This window comes from Carettochelys insculpta, chromosome 1 (genome assembly GCF_033958435.1).
Source record: "Carettochelys insculpta isolate YL-2023 chromosome 1, ASM3395843v1, whole genome shotgun sequence".
Lineage (NCBI taxonomy): Eukaryota > Metazoa > Chordata > Testudines > Carettochelyidae > Carettochelys > Carettochelys insculpta.
This window is the reverse complement of record NC_134137.1, coordinates 304,997,638-305,019,144: the sequence shown is the minus strand read 5'-3', so window position 1 is coordinate 305,019,144 and position 21,507 is coordinate 304,997,638. Positions and strand designations below refer to the sequence as shown.

The 21,507-nt window shown below is 41.3% G+C and overlaps 1 long non-coding RNA gene across 1 annotated transcript in view; it reads left to right on the top strand.

Moving 5' to 3' along the window:
- LOC142007657 (uncharacterized) overlaps nucleotides 1-20,182 on the top strand; it is a 91,217-nt gene extending 71,035 nt beyond the window's left edge. Inside the window, exon 3 of the long non-coding RNA XR_012643975.1 lies at nucleotides 20,125-20,182. This is a non-coding gene — a long non-coding RNA (uncharacterized LOC142007657). The remainder of the gene's footprint in view (nucleotides 1-20,124) is intronic.
- The last annotated feature ends 1,325 nt before the right edge of the window (nucleotides 20,183-21,507 follow it).

Genomic DNA, 21,507 nt, shown 5'->3' with positions numbered 1-21,507 from the left:
GATTAAGATAGCAAAAGGCTTGTCATTAAAGCAAACTAAGGCTCATCAGATGATCCCAAAAGCATTGTCAGGTGATCCAGATGATATAAAATTGATGCAAGGTAGTTAAGACCAAAGTAAACTGCTAAGAGTTATAAAGGAATTTTGCAAAACTGAGTGACTGGGCAACACAATGGCAGATGAAATTCTATGTTGATAAACGTAAAGTAATGCACATGGCAAAATAAAACCCAAATATACAAACAAAATGATGGGGTCTAAATTACCTGAACCTATTAATGAAAAGATTTCAGAGTCATTGTGGATAGTTGTCTGAAAATATATCTAGTGACAATAAAAAAACAAACAATACTGGGATTCATTAGGAAAAGGATAGATAATAATACAGAAAATTTCATATTGCCTCTACATAAATCCACGTACAGAAAACTGTACACAGATTTGATCATCCCATCTTAAAAATAAATTGGATTTCGAAAATATAGAAAAGGGCTACAAAAATTATTAGGCATACTGACCACATTCCAGTTTGGAAAAGAGATGATTAAGGGAGATGCAAGACAGAGGTCTATAAAATTATGAATGATGTGGAAAATTGAATAAAGAAGTGTTACTCTTTCAATTAACACAAGAACTAGGAGTCACTCAATGAAATTGATAGGTGGCAGATTTAAAACAAAGTATTTCTTCACAATTAACTTGTGGACGTCTCTGCAAGAGGATGTTGTAAAGGCCAAGATTATAAGAAGGTTCAAAAAAAGAACTAGATAAATTCATGGTGAATACGTCCCCCAGAGATCCAATACCACGTTCTGTATGTCCCTCAATTCTGTTCCCCAGAAGCTGGAAATGGGTGATTGGATGAATTATTTAATGATTGATTGCAGTGTTTATTCCTTCTGGAGCACCTGGCATTTGCTATTGTCAGAAGGCAGGATGCTAGACTAGATGGACCTTTGGTCTGACACAGTATGGCCAGAGAACGCAGACGTACTGTCCCTGCTGTGAGTAGGGCAATGATATCTTCCTGACCCAAATATGGGACAAGGAGATATGAGGGAAGGGGTAGCTCCTCCCAGCTCCACCAAGCTCTAGGGAGCCAGGAAGGAGGCAGCAGCCACTGGTGCTCCCCAAGCCCCGCGGAAGCAGCAGCCCCCAGCATTTCTCAAGCCCCGGGGAAGTGGCAGCCGCCAGTCTGCACTGGGAGCCCCAGGGAAGCAGCAGGGACTGGACAGCCGCTCATGCTCCCCACTCTTCCCTGAGGCTCAGGGAAGTGACCTACATGGTCTCTGGCCAGCAGCTGTGCCTGAGCAGCTGCTGGTAGAAAAGGTCGGTGGGGCAGGGGGGAGAGCCCAAATATGGGACAATTAGTCCCTTTTAAAAAATAAGTAGGGATGCCTTTTTGGTGTCCCAAATACAGGATTGTCCTGCCAAATACAGACGGGTGGTCACCCTAGCTGTAAGTTACTAGACCCACTCCTCTCCAAGAGCTGAGATAGAACCCAGGAGTTCTGATGTTCTCTCTCGCTCTTTCTCTCTCTCTCTCTCTCTGTACATTTCAAACCTAACTGTCCTTTAGGTGACTTGCCACAAGATGTCAGAACTTGTTATTAGAGCTGAGTGGATCATGTACTTGACTTTCTTTTATATAAGAACTAGATGCAGGCCTCCTGTCAGCTAATTGTTAAATTATCTGTGAGAAAACTCATTTTTTTTCAAGTGCATAAATAGCCCCTGGAATCATGGTTACAGTTGCTCCCCACCCCAAACCAAAATCTGAAATGGTGCCCATTTGTTTCATGAAAAGGGTGTTAGAAAGAGCCCTCCTAAAATGTACAATAAAACTTAATTTATGAACATACTACACACATGTAACACCAATAGACACAAGGTGTCAGCAGAAGGGACTGAACTTGCAACCATTAGTGCTAACAGCCTCTGCTCTACCAAGCCTGTAGAGCAGAGACATAACTCTCCCTATGACATGGTCTCAGTGCCTCTGGGGTTACACACACAATGGGCAAGTCTTATTCTGTCAGTGAGAGAAATGAAGAAGACCCAGTTTTGGAACGTGCATTGAGTTGGAGTGTGTACCTGACTAGAGTCTAGACAATACAGACATCTGTTATGTCTTCTAACTTTGTTTCTTGCGGTTTTGTGCTATGGGCAGTGCAGATTGTTTTTGTTTTATAGGTTTCGCTAATGTGTTTGCAAATGTCAGTGACAATGGAAATCTCAGAAAATTACTCCATGTATCAGTGCAGACAGTACAGATGATTTTTCTCCTTCCGAGTGCCCTAATGTGCCACTTGAGTGCAAATCTGAAGCTGAAAAGTGTCTAAAGTCAGGCTTAAATAGGATAACTGTATGGAAAAGCAGGAGTAGGAAACCCCAAGCTCGCAATCCAGCTCGCAAGGCTCAGGGCTGCCCTCCAAAGCATTCGCCCCACAGTGGGGTGGAGGGTTTGGAGCCCCAACTTCCACAAGGCAGATCAGATAGGCTGGGGCTGGATCCAGACCAGCACGGGGAACAACAGTGGAAGCTTCATGCCGCTGCTCTGGTTGGCCAGCGTACCGGGCAGTCAGAACAGTGGAGGGCAGTGCCTGGGAGCGGAGGGCGGGGACACAGAGCCATATGTGTCCAGGGGGGTAAGCAGCTAAGTGCACCCAATCCCCAGACCCTGCACACATCCACCGCTCCAGCGCCCCCTCCCATTCAGACCCCCACTACCACCCCCTTCCTACCCACTCCCTCCCAGCCCAGATCACTCAGCCCCCAGCCTGCTCCTACACCATTCCTCCTGCCAAGATCCCATCCCACTCACCCCCTTACAGTTGGGGACCACATCAGTGAGGGCTTCTTTTTTGTATGTGTGCTTCTTACTTGTGTGACCTTCGACTGATTTGTCTATGGGTCAGTGGCCCTTGACCCAAAAAATATTCCAACCCCCCCCCGTAAAGAACTTAATAATAAAATTGTTTTCCCACAACAACTAGAAGGATTAAATTTAATGGAAGTTTAGGTCAAATATGTGGTTTTATAAAGACTTACAAATATTTCTACAGGGATTATTTAGCATCATTAGTTAAACTGACCTAAATGAAAATATTGGCCCTATGTCTTTCAGCGTTTCAAATAGATCTGGTTTTAATTTTGATTAATAAAGAGATACCAGGACATTTCATTTATGCTGAGTAAATCAACTCTCCCTATCAGATAACCTCTGGCAATATGTGTCTGAAACTGATAATCTTATAGCCACACGCAATCAAAATGTCTCCTCTTCATTCAACTATGTAAGAAGCAATAACTGTAACTGCCTTTTTTTGCTGGTTCCAGGCATCTTACCTAGGTGCACAGCAATGCATGATGTGTTGATTTCTGATTGGACTGTCAGACTCTCTGAAGATGTTCTTTGATGGTTTCTGAATTGTCCTTTCATGTGAATTTACAATATCGGGGCTAGTCTTATATTTCATATCCTGTCACAAAATGCTTTTATTTAATCTGTGAGAACTACTTCTCTAGCACTCTTCCAATAAACAGAGTAGTAACTGTTTAAAAGAAGTTAGGACTGAACTCTCCATTGTCTATAGAGTTTGCATCTGGGTTTTGTGGAAAAAGAACCCCTTGATGTTTGGAATTTTTATTTTTAACACCACAAAATCTGCACTACAAAAATGGGTTTATTTGTAAAGTATATGTAATGTTAAAAAGAACAAAGTACTGCACTGTAATGTCTAAAGGCCTTATCCAAAGAAATTACTTTTGCCATCAATAGGACAATCAAGTACCATAATGGTATGATCTAATAAGTGCACACATTTAGGCCTACATCTGCCTTTGTGCACCTGCAGTTTCTGAGGCTTCTGTAACCCTTATGGCTATATACCATATCCTCCAGTAGCTTTCAGGGACCACAGGTATGCAAGATCGCCCACTGATTCAGATTATATCTTCTTCAGCAATTTGTGCTCTGACCAAAAAGTTCACCATTAGCTTACACTTACATTAATTACTCACAGCTCTCAGCTTGCATGGATTACTATTTCAGCCAGGCAGTGAAGAAGGGTGATAGTGGCAGTAGGAGATTTGCAAGACAAATGCAACAGTTTATAAAACTGGACTAGTCAGGCCTTAGTGGCACAGCTGTAAAGTACTATCTTCTTTACTGCTTACTAGGGTTTTTTCTTTTCTTTTCTAGTTTTACAGTTTTTGTGAATCATCAGCCAATCGAAATGCAATTTTTTTACAACTGCACAGTTTTTTCTACTAATTCGGCAGAGGACTAGTTTTCTGACATCTTATTCCAATGAAGAAGAATGAAGATGGCATAATGAGAATTCACATTCTTTAGAAAAATAATTGTAATGAGTATACAAAGAGACACCTTTTTTCTGTAGCAAATCTAACAAGGCTGGAAATAATGCAGTCAATTCTAGCAAAATAAAAAGGCTAACATCTTTCAATACAGTATGAGGATTACTCATTATCATCCTTAATCTTTGGTCATTATGGTCTAAAATACTTTCACTGATGCTGTTATTCCTGCCCATTTGCTGTTTTGTTGCTCTTAAACCTTATAATAAAGGGTAAGTAATCTAGTTTTTGATCAATTTTATTAATAAAAGTGTTTATTTTAACTTGAAAACAAACACTGACTGGTCATTTTGAAACCTACAATATGTTTTTAATCAACAATTTCAATATACTCTCATTTAAAACTATAAGCATTTAGGAATTTGGTAGCAGACTTTCACAGTGTCTTTAATAATTGGTTTCTGGGTGTCTATGACAAGAGACCACAAGAAGAGAGGGTAGGTCAGACCAATTTCTGTTGTAAAGGGCACAGCTTTACAGAAGTCCACAGAGCTTTATTCACTTACCCTCACTGAAGTGCTATCTAATGCAATCCTCTTTTGACCATGGCCAGGTGTCACACAAGGAGGCAAATGTACTTTTGTGGTACACACTTTCCAGCTGTTTGTACAAAGATTAAAATAGGGACAGGAGTGTGGTGGGTGTAGAGTAAATCATCTGGCAAAGAAAGAGGCAGATCGCATCTGAATGGAATATTAGTATAGTATCAGTTTTGCTGGCATTCCATACCTTGAGCAGTCCTTATCTCTTGAATTAGTAGACAAGATAATGAGGGCTGAGGGAAGTGAAAACTTTCTTTAGAATTGGTTGCACTTGAGGTGTGTTCTGAAAATAACACAACTGGAAGGGTCACTACTACCTGAATGAGTAAGTTATTGTTATTTAACCCTTTGGCCAGGTGGTGCAGGCAGCAGCAAGGGCTACATTCAGTATCTCAGGACTCCTCTTAACCACACAAAACAGAACTGGCTCAAATTCCCACCCCAAAATCTGAGAAAAACTAAATAGTATTCCTGGGGGCCTCCAAAAACCAGTCCAGGTTGAATCTCTCTACTCTGGAAAACTCCATAATTCAGCATCAGGTTAACTGGATAGCCAGTTATCAGGGGTTTGGCCAAGTTTTCTGTGGTCCCATGAAGTTTGTTTACAGCAAACAGTCTTGCCTCTCAGTGCTCTATGCTGTTCTTTGGCTGTAATTTACCCCTACATGTCTTCTAAGGGCCTAGTAAGCAGTGCAAGGGTTTGTAATGTGCTAGAAAATATTGACTTCCTGTCGTCCAGCACCAGTCAGGTCCCAAGGGTGCTGGATGTGAGAGATTTAACCTGCATTCCTATACTCACAAGCATTAAGTCTGTGTATAACAAAAGAAAACATTAATGACATGTCTCAGAGAGGTAGCTGTGTTAGGCTGTTTCAGCAAAAACAAAGAGGAGTCTTGTGGCACCTTAAAGACTAATAATTTGATTTGGGTGTAAGCTTTCGTGAGCTGCAACCCACAGCCATGAAAGCTTATGTGCAAATAAATGTGTTAGCCTTTAAGATGCCACGGGACCCCTCACTGTTTTAATTACAAGAACACCTCATTGATTTAGGAAAATACTACAACACAACTTGAATGTACCTGGCCAATAAACAAAATATCATTGTACTGTATCTTGGGTGGTGTCATTTTTCTGTGTTTCCCCTCTTGTAGTGGGAAAGTCAAAAGAACAAATGTCTCTTTAACATGCCATTCCACTTTTCCCTCCTCTGCAGACAGACTGAATTTGTTTTCTGAGGTCAGCTGTGTCTCCAGAATGCAGGTGTGTTTGGGTGGGTTCTCCTCATGAGCAGGGAGTGTGGCTGAATGAAGTCTCCGCTGCTGTCCATCAGTGTTTCTGCATTTTTGGCAACTATTTGTTGCCTTCACTATTGCTGTCATTGCTGTTGTTGCTGCCACTTCAGAATGCAATGCTGTGTTCTGAGGTCCTTGAACCAGTTAGCTGAACTCACTGCGAAGTAGATGAAATAGTAGCTGCCTCTTCTGTGTTGTGTTTTCACCACAGCACTGTTCCTCTATAGCACGTCTAAGGTTCAGACCCTTTATATCAGCAAGCTAAGCACTAGTGAACATCTGGAAAGAACAAGGTTGTCCAAATACCTCTAGTCAACTCTTTAAACACTGGAGGGGGAGGGTCAAATGGCTTCTAGGTGTCTTCCTGACTCCTCCCCAAATCTTACATGGATCAATAGCTTCTGCTTAGAAAGTGAGGTTCACATTAGCTGTGTCTACACTACCAATTTTGTGTCTAAACTACAAAAATAACTTCAAAGTTGCTTACTTTGAAGTACAACTTCAAAGTAAGTAACTTCGAAGTAGAGTGTCTACACACACCCTACTTCGAAGTTAAACTTTGAAGCAGGGCACTAATCCATTCCCAGGAATGGAGTAAGGACTTTGAATTTGGGCTCCCTACTTAGAAGTTAACTTCAAAATAAGGGAAAATGGGTGTAGACTCTCTGTTGGCTACTTCGATGTAGTGCCTACCTTCAAAGTTAACTTTGAAGTTAGTTCCTAGTGTAGATGCACCCATTATGATGACACCCTCAGTTAGAGCATATGAGGTGCCATCCTGTTGCTCTTTACTCATATCATAAGGATAACTTTTCATTGCCCTGACTTTTAACCCAAAACTGCCAGAATTGATTACTTTAACAGCACAGGTCTGTCTGCTGCTCCCTGAGACGGAGGACGCAGGTCTGTCTTCTGTCCATGCTCTTGAGGTCTTTCCCCACTGGCTCATCACCCATTGCCAGGGAAGAGTTCATTCAGCCATTGCTCACAGTTAGTTTACTTTTATTTTCAAGTTTGTTTGTTTTTTTTTACAATGCCTTCAAATGTACTTTCCATCCAACCAAACACCCATTTGCAATCACTTTAGGGGAAGTCCCATCAAGAGTACTAAAACAATAGCAAATCTTAAAAAGAGCTACTTGTGAGAGAATACTGAACCCAGTCACTCTTAAACAATCCACGTTAGTTTTAGTGCAGTTGTTCTGGCACATGTCAGCATAACTCTGTGGCTGCTTAGCTGTTGGGCTCATTCTTAATAGTTTTCTTTGAACTCATGTAGCTAAACCATCAGTAAAGATTGAAGTTATTATTGTCTACACTAGCCAAAAACTTCGGAATTGCCATACTTTGAAGTCCCCTTATCTGCTCATAGGAATAAGGGGATTTCGAAGTTGCCGGGCTCTTTTCAAAAAGGAGCCCCATCTGGATGAGCCGCCTCAATTTTGAAGTGCCGTGGCCGCCCGCATCCTAATGAGGTGCTGAATATGTATTTCAGTGCTTCATTAGTAAACTTTGAAATGGCTATTTCAAAGTTTTTGGCTAGTGTAGACGTAGCCTTTGTGTAATATAGCTATGAAAACAATTCACCCATAAGATTATATTGCTCAATCTACTGAGGTGTTAATCTTCAGACAATTTTATAGGGAACTGCTGGCCTATATTAGTGCTTTGTTGTACAGTGATATCAAAACATATTTTATATATATCTATATCTATATATCTGTATGCATGCATGTAAAAATCAGACTTTCTGAAGAAAAAGATCATCAGCATTTTGCAATGTAATCATGTTGGCTGTGTCTACACAAGAAGCATCTGTCTACAGAAGTTACTGTAGGAAGAGATGTTCTGACTAAACTTCTGTTGACAGAACATGTCTACACATAAAAGTGGATCGATCTTTTGATCCACTCTGTCGACAAAAGTGGCCCCCAGAGCATCTACACAGCTTTTTTGTTGACAGTTTCTGTTGGTAAAATGCATTTTGTGTATGGAAGTGCTGCAACTAAGCCCAGTTTTATTTACAAAACTCTCTAGTGTAGATGTAGCCATCCACAGTAGATTGCATAGCTTGATATTGGCTCTCCTGTCCTGTGATAAAAGCAGTTAGATATTGAACCTCTTAAAACTGAAAGACGGACAAGTGAATATCAAAGATACTGAAGTTCTTATAAGAGATTTTCATGAGATAAACTAGAGTTAATTACATAACATTCTCAAGCTGTAAATGTGATGGTCTATGTTGTCTGGCTAAGAAGGACTTGGAAGACTGATTAATAACCCTCATTTGATATTGAATAAAAGCTTTGATTTAGAGCACTATTAAACAACCCAAACATGGTTTCAGAAATACACTCATGGTAAAAACTATTTTGTTTTAGCTCTAACATAATCAAAGGAAATCTTTTATGTTGCCTTTTTACTCCTAGTTTATGTTAAGAAGCAATGGTAGACGAGTAGTTGATTTATTTCCATGATTCTCTGTGGGGGAAATGATTCAATAGATAGTGGCAGCTTTTTGACATTTTGTCTAGGAATGCCAGAAAATATTTCAATTCAAATTTGACAAACTACTGTCCTCAATGTTGGTAGCTCCCACTGGCATCCTCAAAAACTTTACCAAGAAAACAGAAGTTAATTTTTGATGCATAAGCTTCACAGGATTTAATGCCATTAATATGCATCTCATTCTAATGTTTTTATCTATGTGTCATATCTGGACCTTTATATTTTATGCTTCATGTAAAGGCTGAGGGATGCTTATCTCATTATCTTCTAAGTTGCTGGAAGGAAGTTATAGTCTTGATACTGGGGAATCCTTCTATCACCCATTGTTCTGCCTTGTCTACTCATTCATACACACAGAGCCCATTAGAGATGGGTCCCATGCCACATATGACATGCATACCCTGTGCATTTTCCCCTTCTCTCCTTTATGCAATAGAACCATATCACTTCTGCTGTGTGGGATATCTCTATGAAGAAGCATGTAACATTGGATACAAGGGGAAAACCACAGTAAAGTTTCAGAACTCAGATTTCTTTTCAGGACTGTTAGATAAAACATGGCTGCTCATGTGACTCTACATGATTGATTGAAATACTGATCCGTGACTCTTACCATTGGCTACACAGTGTGTTTGGTATCCCTTTAAGTGAGCACAATTTTGTGGGTAAATAAAGGTGTCACAGTGAAGTAATTAACCATTTTTTTTTCCTCAGGACAAGAGAGTACTGCAATGCCCACTGATTCCTGTGATTGTTTATTGATCATGGAGGTCTGATACAGAGTAGAGCATTATCACGGTTCAGTTATCAGAGTGATATGTTGTCAAATGATGTACTCTTCTGACCTGAGATCAAGCTGAGGAAGAAGCAGAAGTTGTAGAGAGTTATATAAATCCATCACAAAACCTAGGGAAGCCTTGAATCCTTCCGGGCTTCTGCTTCTGCTGTTCTGCCCCATTTCAGTGCGTCGTCTCATTGCAGAGTGAAAATGACCAAGATATTTAAATCCCTGAATTAGTGATTCAGAGGCTGGGCCCTATTAACACAACTGCTTCTGATGCCTGGGTTCAGCAAAAAATTAAAAGAGGCAACAACACTTTTGAGACAATGAAGGAAAATGAAGCTAAACCCAACAATAGGGAATTTCATTTTTAAAAGTGTAACATTGTGGTAGCAGAGACAACATTAGGGAAAAAGCTCCTAGGGGTAGGCAGCAGAGTGGGTTCTTCCAGAGAAGCAGGCAGGCAACTGGGAGTAGCTAGCAGCTACTGCTTTGCCCATCAGACTATTGAAGAAGCTATAGGTGCCTGCCAGCCAGGCAGAGCAGAGAAACAGCTTGTCAGTTGGGAGGGGTTGGGGGAGTAAAGTGAATGTAGGTGGTCATGCATCTGACAAAGTGGGTCTTTGCCCATGAACGGTTATGCTCCGAAAAATACGTTAATCAACGAGGTGTCCCAGGAATTCTCATTGTTTTATTCATTGGAAAAGGAAAGGTTGGCTGGGGACATCAGCTCCATGAGAAGAATATTGTAAGCTGCAACACTTTGACTTCTGCACTGTTGTGCAAAGACCTCCGCACCACACCCCAAGTTGCCACTGAAGTTAAATGGAAGCAATGTTGTTCACTGACTTTGAAAATCTGGTCACTGTAAGTGAAAAGAAGCCAAAATTTATATGTCTATGACATTGTGTCAAATATTGTGAAAACATTCTCAGGGACAATTCCTCTAATAGGCAGGGTTCTGAGAGACATTTTGGAGGATGCAGGTGGATTTTGGTGAATTAAGACCAATTTAAATATAAATATTCTAGTTCAGGATAGGGTTCCCACATCTGAAATGCAAAAAATCCCAGCATTCCCCCACCCCAAGGCAAACCCTCCACGCTACAAAACTCCTAACCACAAGTCAACTCAGTGGTCCTCTCCAAGTATCTAGAGAGATAACATCACACATCTCCTCACTCTCAGATGACTCAGACTGTCTCACACACACAGGATGCACTTGTGTGTTGATGGGCGGACTGCTGCTGTCTTTTACCAGCTTTGATCTGTTATCACTTAAACTACAGAAGTGGCAACACTGCAGCATTTTTAGCTGGATACAGAATTTTTTAACATTGGATATTCCTGTGTATTGTGATAATAATAATGCAAATCTTTACACTTGTGTGGAAAAAAGAGCAGATTAAATTATTTTTCTAGGTACTGGCAACTTGATAAAATACCTGATCAGGTGGTAACTAATTTGGGGACTGAAACAGTTTGGGGGCTAGATAAATATTTGAAACTTTGATTATTTATCCAAAACTGTGAAGATCCTACAACAAACATTTTTTATCTGTGGATATCTTCTTGTGTGTAGGGACTCACTGGTGTATTTGGAGGAGGAAGGCGTTCCTCCAGCTTTTCCCTCTTAGAGAGGGATAGTGGAGAAAGTTTGGGAAAGGGTGATAGGGCTTTTCCTCTCTCTGGGGCTCTTTTCTTGAGGCAGATGGGTTTCCATTCCCTCTTTGAAGGAAAATGAAGCTGCTCCTTCGCTGAGGTCCCTCATTTCTCCTGCTTTCAAACTCCCATTTTTGTCTCTGCTTGGCTTTTTGTGTGTATTGTTCAATCCTGGCTCCTTCTCTTCGTTCCTCTTACTGTGTGTGTCTCATTTATCACCCTCTGTGCACATTTTCCCTCCTCCTTCCACCTCCCAATGTCTCCCATTCTCCTTCTAATTAGATTCCCTTTCTGTTTTTCCCTCTTGTCTTTTCTTTCACTGCTGCATTAGAGAGGCTCATGATCTTCCTGTCTTGGCCGGAGGGACAGAAACAAGGAACTGACACTCCTATGTAGAACCTGCACATAGGAAGCCACATGCCACCATTGCTACACCCTCCTTAAATGTTTCCTGCTGCTGCACTAAGGATTATAGAAAGGCTATGGACAAACCTGGACCTCTCTGGTCCATACAGTGACAGCACTGTTGGTAGGAGTGCTGTTTGCTTTTGTTTTCTCAGCCAGCTGACTGCCTCATTTAGCCAGGACTGTGAACTCCTACAACTGGATTCAAAAACCCCATGTAGTCCTGGCCAAACTGGAATAGCTGGTACATGTACCTAGGAGTGCTCACAAACTTTACACAGACCTATGCATGATTTTAGAAGTCCATTTTAAAACATGGCCCAGAGCAGCATATGGATTGCCTATGAAACTTTACTTTTTAACACAGAATATTGCACATTTTTGGTATATAATATAGACATGAGTTTTGAACTTCCTTCCTCTCACCCAAGTGTTTCAGTCATCACCCACAACCATTCAGTGCTGACATAGTTGTAAAGTAACACGTAAAGTAGTAAAGTTACTTTTTGCAGCATCCTGTCTACCATTTGTTTACAGGGTGGTGAAGGTTCTCATTTAAATTTACAAACTTAAATGAGTGATATTTGGTCTTTTTTGTTTTTCCTGTGTTTATTTAAAAGCAGGTTTCTATTCTGTTACATTAAAGGTCTCTGTCCAGACAGTTATGACCTGGATAGTGCGTGTTGTAATGTAATCTCTGCTTGCTGACTGCTGTTCCCAGAATAAAAATTTAAACCCGAAGATTTAATGAAATCCTTTGGGATTAGTACTCACTGTGCTGAAGAACTTGCATAGCAACCTTTACTCTGCACTCCAACCATAAGGTTTGGTGCCTGCATGAGGGGGTGTCCAAGAGGGACAACTAACTTCATCAAAAATTTACATTTTTGTTACTTACAAACCTAGTATTTAGGATTCTGTTGCCATAGCAATCCATCTGGGCCTGAATGGATTGTGTGTTAAGTAGTAGTCATATACAGATTCACAGCATGTACTTTAAATCCCAAACTAAACTAATTCTTAGATCTGCGCTGTGATTTATTTGAGGCATCAACAAAATCGGTATTACTTACAGTTAATGTTACATGAGTATTAAGCAAATTAAGCTTATTAAATATTTGAATATGAATATTGGGAAAAAAATTGAAATTGCACTATGTTGCAACTTTCATTTGAATATGTGAGCCCTTAACAAACTCACACCACTCCCCCTGTTCAAAATCTAATTTGTCACAGATCAGGAAACTGGAAATTACAGTTGAGTTTCACGATTCGCAAACTTAATGTTCGCGAATTCAATTATTCATGAACGGCCGAGTGGCCGCTTCCCCCCGGGGCCCTAGACAGGAGTGCTGACAGCTGCCACTTCCCTGGGGCCCTGGGCAGGAGCGCCAGCAACCACCACTTTCCTCAGGTCCCCGAGCAGGAATGCCGGCAGCTGCTGCTTCCCTCGGGGCCCTGTGCACCCCCCATATTCATGAAAAATCAACATTCCTGAGGGTTCTAAACATGGAGCCCTCATGGATATTAAGACCCTATTCTATGTAGGTTATGTATTCTTATTCAAGATACAGACCGCCTTTCCACATAATGTTCTATGTCAGAATATTAGCATGGCTTTCCGAGGAACCTAGTTCTGTGTCTTAAGAATATCCATGCAAATCAGCATGCAGTATAACTCCAGTTTTAAAATAATCTGGTTTTATCTGTCAGTGAGGGTAGCCAAGTTTCTAAGCCTGAAAACAAGCTTTTCAATTCCCATCTGCTCTGCTGATATTAAACTAAAGTTACTATTTGAAGATGAAGATTTAAATCCAGCTTCATAAAGGCCAGCAGTTTTATTTCCTACTTTGGTTTCAATTTGAATGAGTTTTGCAATCCCAAAATTCAAAGTGAAAGTAATTTGAAATCACCTAGTGTCCACATAAAACCATAACTCTCTCAGGGTCAATAAATCTGAGCTGAGTTTCAAATTCCCTGAAAATCCAGAAATGGAGCAATTAATGAATTCCAAGGCCAGAAGGGCTCATTGTGGCTATCTTTTCTGACCAATTCTGTAACACAGCCTATAGAACTTCCCTAAAATAATTCCTGGAGCAGATCTTTTGTGAAGATATCCAATCTAGAGTTAAAAATCCTTAGTGTTGGAAATCCACCACAATATCTGGTAAATTGTGTGTTACTCATAATTTCATGTGGCTTCTGTTTTTAGAACAAAACTTTAATGTAGCTCAAATCCAAAATTTTAGCCAAATCTATCTTATGCCATCATTACTGTATTACTCCAAAACAAAAGAAAGTCCGGTTTGGAAAATATGCCCAGTGTTCAAAAGAGTACACAATAAATTAAGCTTAACCTGTATATATAGATCCAAAGGTAGGAATCATACTGAATAGAGCTCCCCACTCATCTTGGGTGTTGTACATGCAAAACAGTAATAAACTAAAACTGTTACAGATGGTCCAACAAGTCTGGAAAAATGTTTAATTACAATGCAACTACTCTTCTGAAAACAGGTCTCTCAGAGAAGAACGAAGCATAATATAGAACGTGTTAAGTTTGCTACTGTTTTTCATAAACTGGAAGGGTTCTATATCTCCAGTAACAAGTACCAATCATCTTCTATTCTATTTAAATGATTTAAAACAAAACAAAACCCTATTTATTTAAAAATACGTTGGTAATGTTTTTTTGCTCCACTGAATTCCTCTCGCCAAAGTATTAATATATCAACACACTTGGCCTATTGGACTAGATTTATTTTAGATGTCCAGGTTTCATCCCCGTACTTAAATGAATTTTTCTCATACTAGGGTACTAGACCATGTCACTGTGGGTAAAGGATCTGTAATGAGATACAGAATTACTTTTGTTTTGTTGGGAGAGTAATCATGAGTAAATGAAATAGAAGTTGCAGGTTATTTTTGTGACTATTTAGTGCCCCAAAGTATCTGTTGTAGATACCATATATAAAATGTAGATTATGATGTAAAGATATATTGCAAGATGCAGCCAAACAAGTAGAAATGTATTCTATTCAGTTGGTATTTCTAATAGTTTTCATTAGAGAATGGTTTCCTTTCAAATACCATTGAAATGAAACCAAGTTGTGCAAGAGACTAGTAATGTAACAGATGTGACATCTGTAGTTTCGGAAATGTAGTTGTCACTACAGGGTATCTTTCACACTGAAGACCCGCAGGAGTCCATAACTAAAGCTGACTAAATTAATCTTCCAGCACATCTCCTCAAAAATATTTTGTTTAATAGTAAGCAATAGAAGCACAGAGGAATTCCCACTGTAGAGATATTTTTGATCTTTTGCATTATGTGTTTTTTATTTATTTTGTATCTCTATTATATTTCTATTTCTATTATATTTCTGAGCTATGATAATAGCTTTGAGAGTAATTCCAGCATTTAATCTAGGTTGTTGGTGCTACAATTTAAGATGTCACAAACTGAAGCATAGTCTGTGTACCATTATTACCTGAGAGAAACTCTTTGTTAACACCAGAGAAGGCAGACAGGCTTTTTTTATTTATCGCTTCATAAACACCACCCAACTTTGTCATGATGCTGCATAATTTTGTTTCACTTCTTTGTCTTGTCCTTTTTTTTTTTTTTCGGTCTTGTCTTGTCTAGAGCAGGACCTGTATTTTCATTCCATCCTTTTGGATTAATACTCAAGTGGGGATTTATATTTTCGTAACTTTCTATGGCTTTCTCTGTCATAATGGTAAAAAATAGTTCTCCTCTAAGATGCTTTGTGATAATACGACATAGCTTGACATAGAAAATATATAGCGTAAGATTGAGACAGTATGAAACAGGGCAGGTGTAACTTTGTGTGCTAATTTTTCTGAGGCTCAGTAGTTCTATCTAGTCTAATATTAAACATGCAGACAGGGCTGCCAACAGGGGTGGGAGAGCAAAGGAAGTAATTGCCCTGGGGCCTGGTGTTTCAAAAGGCCCTGGAGCTCTGACCCCCACCGCTGCTATTTTGGCGGCAGCAGCAGTAGCCAGAGTTCCAGGTCCTTTTGAAATGTGGTGGCAGTGCTGCTCTGCTATTCCACACAACTATGAGGGAGAGGGAGGGGGCCCCTAGCACTATGGTCCAGGTGGCACTAAAGGAGGACTGCTCTAGGTCCTGCCCCTTCCAGAGGCACAGAACCAGGCCCACCTCCCACTTTGCCCCAGGGTCCACAGTGGCCGTGGGCCCTGCTGTGTACAGATGGGTCTGAACCCCAGGAGCTGAGCTAGCCCAGCAGGCCCTGGCCAGTGGGCAGTGGATGCTATATTCAACTGGAGTGCAGGGCTCTGAAGGCCTGGAGCCCAAGGCAAACACTGTGCTGACCTAATAGTTCAACAAGGAGCCTGTTCAAGAGTTAGTAAACCAGAAAGTAGCATTGCCCCCAGGGGGAGGCCTGAAAGCATAAGTGTCGTAAAGCGCCGCAGGTGTGCCTTAGACACTCAGATTTCAGAAGATATTGGCCTGCCTAGGAAGAAATTTAGATCAGAATTTATACCTGAAGCTTCTCTTTGCAATAACCCGAATGTGAATATGTTACAGTTTGGGAAAGTTCAGTATTGAGTCTGAAGTTCAAATCTCCAAATTTTGGAGGGTTTGAAACAAAGTTTAGCCTGCTGTAGAGATAAGAAACAGGGGTTCAGGAATTTGGATTAGGCCCAACAGTGGCACAATCAACAGTTTGGCCAAAGTTTTTATTCTGTATGCATGCCTGAGATTACTGAAATCTGAATTGGAAAATCTCAAGAGGAAATTAATCCCACAGCTACATGTTGCTAGATTATTCTGAACCTAACCTCTTTTTTTTGAAATAATAATTCCTATAATTCTGCCAGACGATTCTTTATTACTTCTTTGCTCCAGAATTCTTGGTCATTTAGTCATGTCAAAATACCAATAATTATACCAGATGGAAGAGCTAGGACATATGGTTTTGAAAAAGTTTAAAAATTAATGTTCGATCCCAAAGGCTGCAAAAATAACCTTCGCCCCCTCCAAGTAATGGAATATGAAAGTTAATGACCCAGCTCCATTGTTCAATAGATGTCACAGGTCCCTGACTGTGACATGTGAAAGGATGCTTTCTGGGGCACAACAGTGACTGAAAGAATAACAAAGGAGCTAGACTTAGGCTATGTGTACACTTACGTCCAACTTCAAAGGGGGCATGGTAATCAGGGTGATGGGAGATTACTAATGAAGTGCTGCAGTGCATATGCAGCACTTCGTTTGGCAAACTCTCCCCCGCAGCAAATTCGAAGTGTCAAACATCGAAGTGCCGGCATGCCATGTAGCCATGGGCACTTCGCAGTGCCTGTACTACTTCAGCGTGCCTTTACATCCCAAAATTTTGAGGAGTAAAGGCAATTTGAAGTAACACAGGCAGTTGGAAGTGCCTGTGGCTACACACAAGCCAGCATTTTAAAGTTTGACACTTCAAAGTTGCTGCGAGGGAAAGTTTGCCTCATGAAGTGCTGCATATGTATCACAGCACTTCATTAGTAATCTTCCATCACCCTGATTACCATGCCCCCTTTGAAGTTGGGGGAAAGTGTAGACATAGCTTTAATGTTTTAATAGAAAGGAGAAAGGAGATATTGAATAATTTACATGCTGAGTCCCTTGCTAACTGTGTCATAAAACATAGCTGCAGAGTCATTTAATCTGGAGTGGGATGGTGGAGGGACTCACAAATTGTCAGTTTTAAAAATGTGGTAAGGATTTATATGAGGTGGCTTAAGATTTTCAAAATGTAGAAACTGCCACTGCCACTCTCCTGTGCAAAGTTTAGTGTAAAAGAACCACTGTATTTAACTTCTGGTAAAAACATCACTGAAGAGATGAGTTACCTACTGCTAGCTTTCTGGTCTCCACTGCATAAAACAAATGTCTCATCATCACTTTAAAGCTCCTTCATGGCTTGGCTTCATTTCATCTCTAATATCCCAGCACCCATCAAGTTCTACCAGTGATGTCTACCTCTTCCCACGGGTCCAATGTTCCCTCCAGCACCTTCCTGTTTTTACCATGCTGCCTTTATGCCTGGGAATAGCTCCTTGTAACAACTTGTGAAGTCACTGTTATGCTCCTCCAAATACAGCCCTAAAACTCATCTCTACCACGATTCCTTTAAGACACTCAGCAATGGTCAGGCAACTAACTGCATGACAAAATGGAGTGAGTCATGAGGCATGCCCACGGCATTTGGCAGGGGAGGGAGAAGGCTGTGAAAGTAACTGGGGAACATGCCCTGTTTGTTCCCTGCTTCTTCACCTTCAGGGAGACTCTGTTCAAGGGTTAGTACAGCTAGAATGTAAAACTTAACTACAGAATTCCATGGGTCATTGCCCCTCAGGAAAGGCCTGAGCACGTAAGAGTTGACGAGAGCCACAGGAGTGCCTTAGATGCATAGATTTCAGAAGTAGCAGACAATCCGTGGGTTCTGCGGGCCTTGCTCCCTGCTTCTGCTGAAGGATACAAAAGTAGAAATGGACTGGATTCAAAGGAAACTTTGGAAAGGAAACCTTGAAGATTTTCCTCCTATACTGGTGCCTCCAATGGGCAACCCAGGCTATAAACCTTAGGGCATATCTATACTTTAAATAAAGATGTGATTGTAGCATGGGTAAAAATACCCATTTTAACTGGCTTGAATAACAGTGATGGTAAAGATGGGGTTATGGGAGCTAAGCTCCTCACTACAAACACACTAGGGACTCTTTCAAAACAAAAAGCAGTCAAGTATCACTTTAAAGACTAGCAAAATAGTTTATTAGGTGAGCTTTCGTGGGACAGACCCACTTCAGACCATAGCCAGACCAGAACAGACTCAATATTTAAGGCGCAGAGAACCAAAAACAGTAAGCAAGGAGGACAAATCAGAAAAAAAATGATCAAGGTGAGCAAATCAGAGAGTGGAGGGTGGGGGGGGAGGTCAAGAGTTAGATTAAGCCAAGTATACAGACAAGCCCCTGTAGGCTACGTCTACATGTGAAGCCTACATCGAAATAGGCTATTTCGATGAGTAACGTCTACACGTCCTCCAGGGCTGGCAACGTTGATGTTCAACTTCGACGTTGCGCGGCACCACATCGAAATAGGCGCTGCGAGGGAACATCTACACGCCAAAGTAGCACACATCGAAATAAGGGTGCCAGGAACAGCTGCAGACAGGGTCACAGGGCGGACTCAACAGCAAGCCGCTCCCTTAAAGGGCCCCTCCCAGACACAGTTGCACTAAACAACACAAGATACACAGAGCCGACAACTGGTTGCAGACCCTGTGCCTGCAGCATGGATCCCCAGCTGCCGCAGCAGCAGCCAGAAGCCCTGGGCTAAGGGCTGCTGCCCACGGTGACCATAGAGCCCCGCAGGGGCTCGAGAGAGAGCGTCTCTCAACCCCTCAGCTGATGGCCGCCATGGCGGACCCCGCTATTTCGAAGTTGCGGGACGCGCAACGACTACACGGTCCCTACTTCGACATTGAACGTCGAAGTAGGGCGCTATTCCTATCCCCTCATGGGGTTAGCGACTTTGACGTCTCGCCGCCTAACGTCGAAGTTAACTTCGAAATAGCACCCGGTGCGTGTAGCCGTGACGGGCGCTATTTCGAAGTTAGTGCCGCTACTTCGAAGTAGCGTGCACGTGTAGACACGGCTATAGTGACTCAGAAAGTTCCCATCCCGGTTTAAACCATGTGTTAATGTGCCAAATTTGAATAGAAAAGCCAGCTCAGCTGTTTCTCTTTGAAGAGAGGTGCAAAAGTTTTTTTTTCAGTAACGCACGTAACGTTAGGTCATTAATAGAATGCCCCATTCCATTAAAATGTTGACTAACTGGTTTGTGGATCTGGAGTGTTTTGATGTCTGTTTTGTGCCCATTAACCCTTTGTCTAAGGGAGTTAGAAGTCTGTCCAATATACAAAGCATCTGGGCATTGTTGGCATATATGACGTTAGTAGAGGAGCATGAGAAAGTGCCCATGATTCTGCCAGTAACCTGGTTGGGTCCAGTGATGGTATTTCCAGAGAAGATATGTGGACAAAGCTCGCAGTGGGCTTTTTTGCAAGGAAAGGTTCCAGGACTGGTGTTCCTGGGATATAGACTGTGGCTATTTGTGAGGATCCTCATAAGGTTGGGAGGTTGTCTGTAGGAGAGAACAAGCATGTCACCCAGGGCCTTCTGGAGTGTGGCATCCTGATTAAGGATAGGTTGTAGGTCTTTAATAATTCGTTTCAGTGGTTTGAGTTGGGGGCTGTAGGTGATGACCAGTGGTGTTACAAGGATCTGTACTGCCTTATCTTCACTACTGTTGTTAAAGACAGAGGAATTAGTACCCACATGCTTAAATTTTGAGCTAGGGTGAGTACGCCTAGCTGGATGGGTGATGCCTGCATTTGTGGCATAGGCATACCCTTAGAGTGTACACAAGTTAACTTTTAAAAGGTAAATCAGGGAATGATGTAAACTTCCTGATTTGTTTTGTGCATGTGAGAAATCAAATTAATGTTTTCTTCTTACAGAAGCCTGGAATTCTGAAAAAAGAAAAGAGGTGATCACAGAGTTTTTGTGTTCTGAACAGTAAGTCGTTTGATTACTATTGCTTTTTCAACCCTACTATAGGTAACTTGTCACATTTGCCTTTCTGCTAACCGTGTAAGCATCAGGGCAAGGTGGGAGGGGAGCCCAGCTCTGTGCCTGGAAGGGGTGTGGCCAAGATTGGAAGGGGTGGAGCCAAGGGCAGTCAGCCCTCAGTGCTGCCCATACCACAGTCCAGGCCCCACCCAGCCCCTGACAGCCATGGGCAGTTGGAGCAGTGCTGCTGCAGCAGCATTTCAAAGGGACCCAAAGCTCCAGATGCCCCTGCTGCCAAAGTAGCAGTGGCAGATGCTAGATCCCCAAGCCCCTTTGAAATGCTGGGCATGGGGACAGTTGCCCCCCTCTGCGCCTCCCTCTCCCCTGTCGGTGGCCCTGTGTGTAAGAAATTAGCATAGTGAGCAATTTCTGCTGTTTCTTAAAACTAAAATTCATTTCACTGGAATAGATTTTTATTCATTTACCCAATAATCCTTTTAGATAATATCATGATAATCCATGCAATGTATCTCTGTGTCAGTATGTAGTAAAAATATTGGGGTTGATTTTACTTTCAAAAAATGTGTATTGTTATAATACTGGGAGTTAGCAAAGTAACAAATAATAATAAATGGAAAGTTGGTCAGATCTGGGATCCTGTGTAGTTTAGTGATTAAAACAACACCAGGCTCTTGGGTTTGAGATACACAGTTCATTCAGTGTGGCCAGGGTAAGGAGAGAATGCTGTGTGCTCATGCTCTCTATTTAGTCATTAGTGCAGAACTACAAAGTGCTGACATAGTCACCTACAAGCTTAAAACATACAGCTGTTCTGGAAAGATTAGTCTTTGATTTTTACGGCTTCGTAATGCATCAGGAAATTAAAATTGTCTGCAGAGATCAGACAATCAGCCATGGTGCCTGCGTTGAGAATAATATTACTGCTATCATCTTTTAGAAGAATTTTTTTCAAGTTGGTGATGAATTACAAATTGTGACATAAAAATAAATGAAGACAATGCTTATATTTCCCATAATGTTCTTTGCAGAAAGTAGTCTCAAAGGGGTAGCCATTATTAGTCTGTAGCTTCATAAAAAACAAGCCGTCCTGTAGCATCTTAAACACTACGAATTTTATTTATTAGGTAATGAGCTGTCATGGGTAAGAGCCACTTCATCAGATCTGAAGAAATGTTTCTTACCCACAAAAGCTCATCACCCAATAAATAAGACTGTTTTTCTTTAAGGTGCCACAGGATTGCTTTTTTTTTTTTCTTTTCAGAAAGTAGCAAAAAGTCTACTAGTCCCGTATCATTGGCTATACGAAGTGA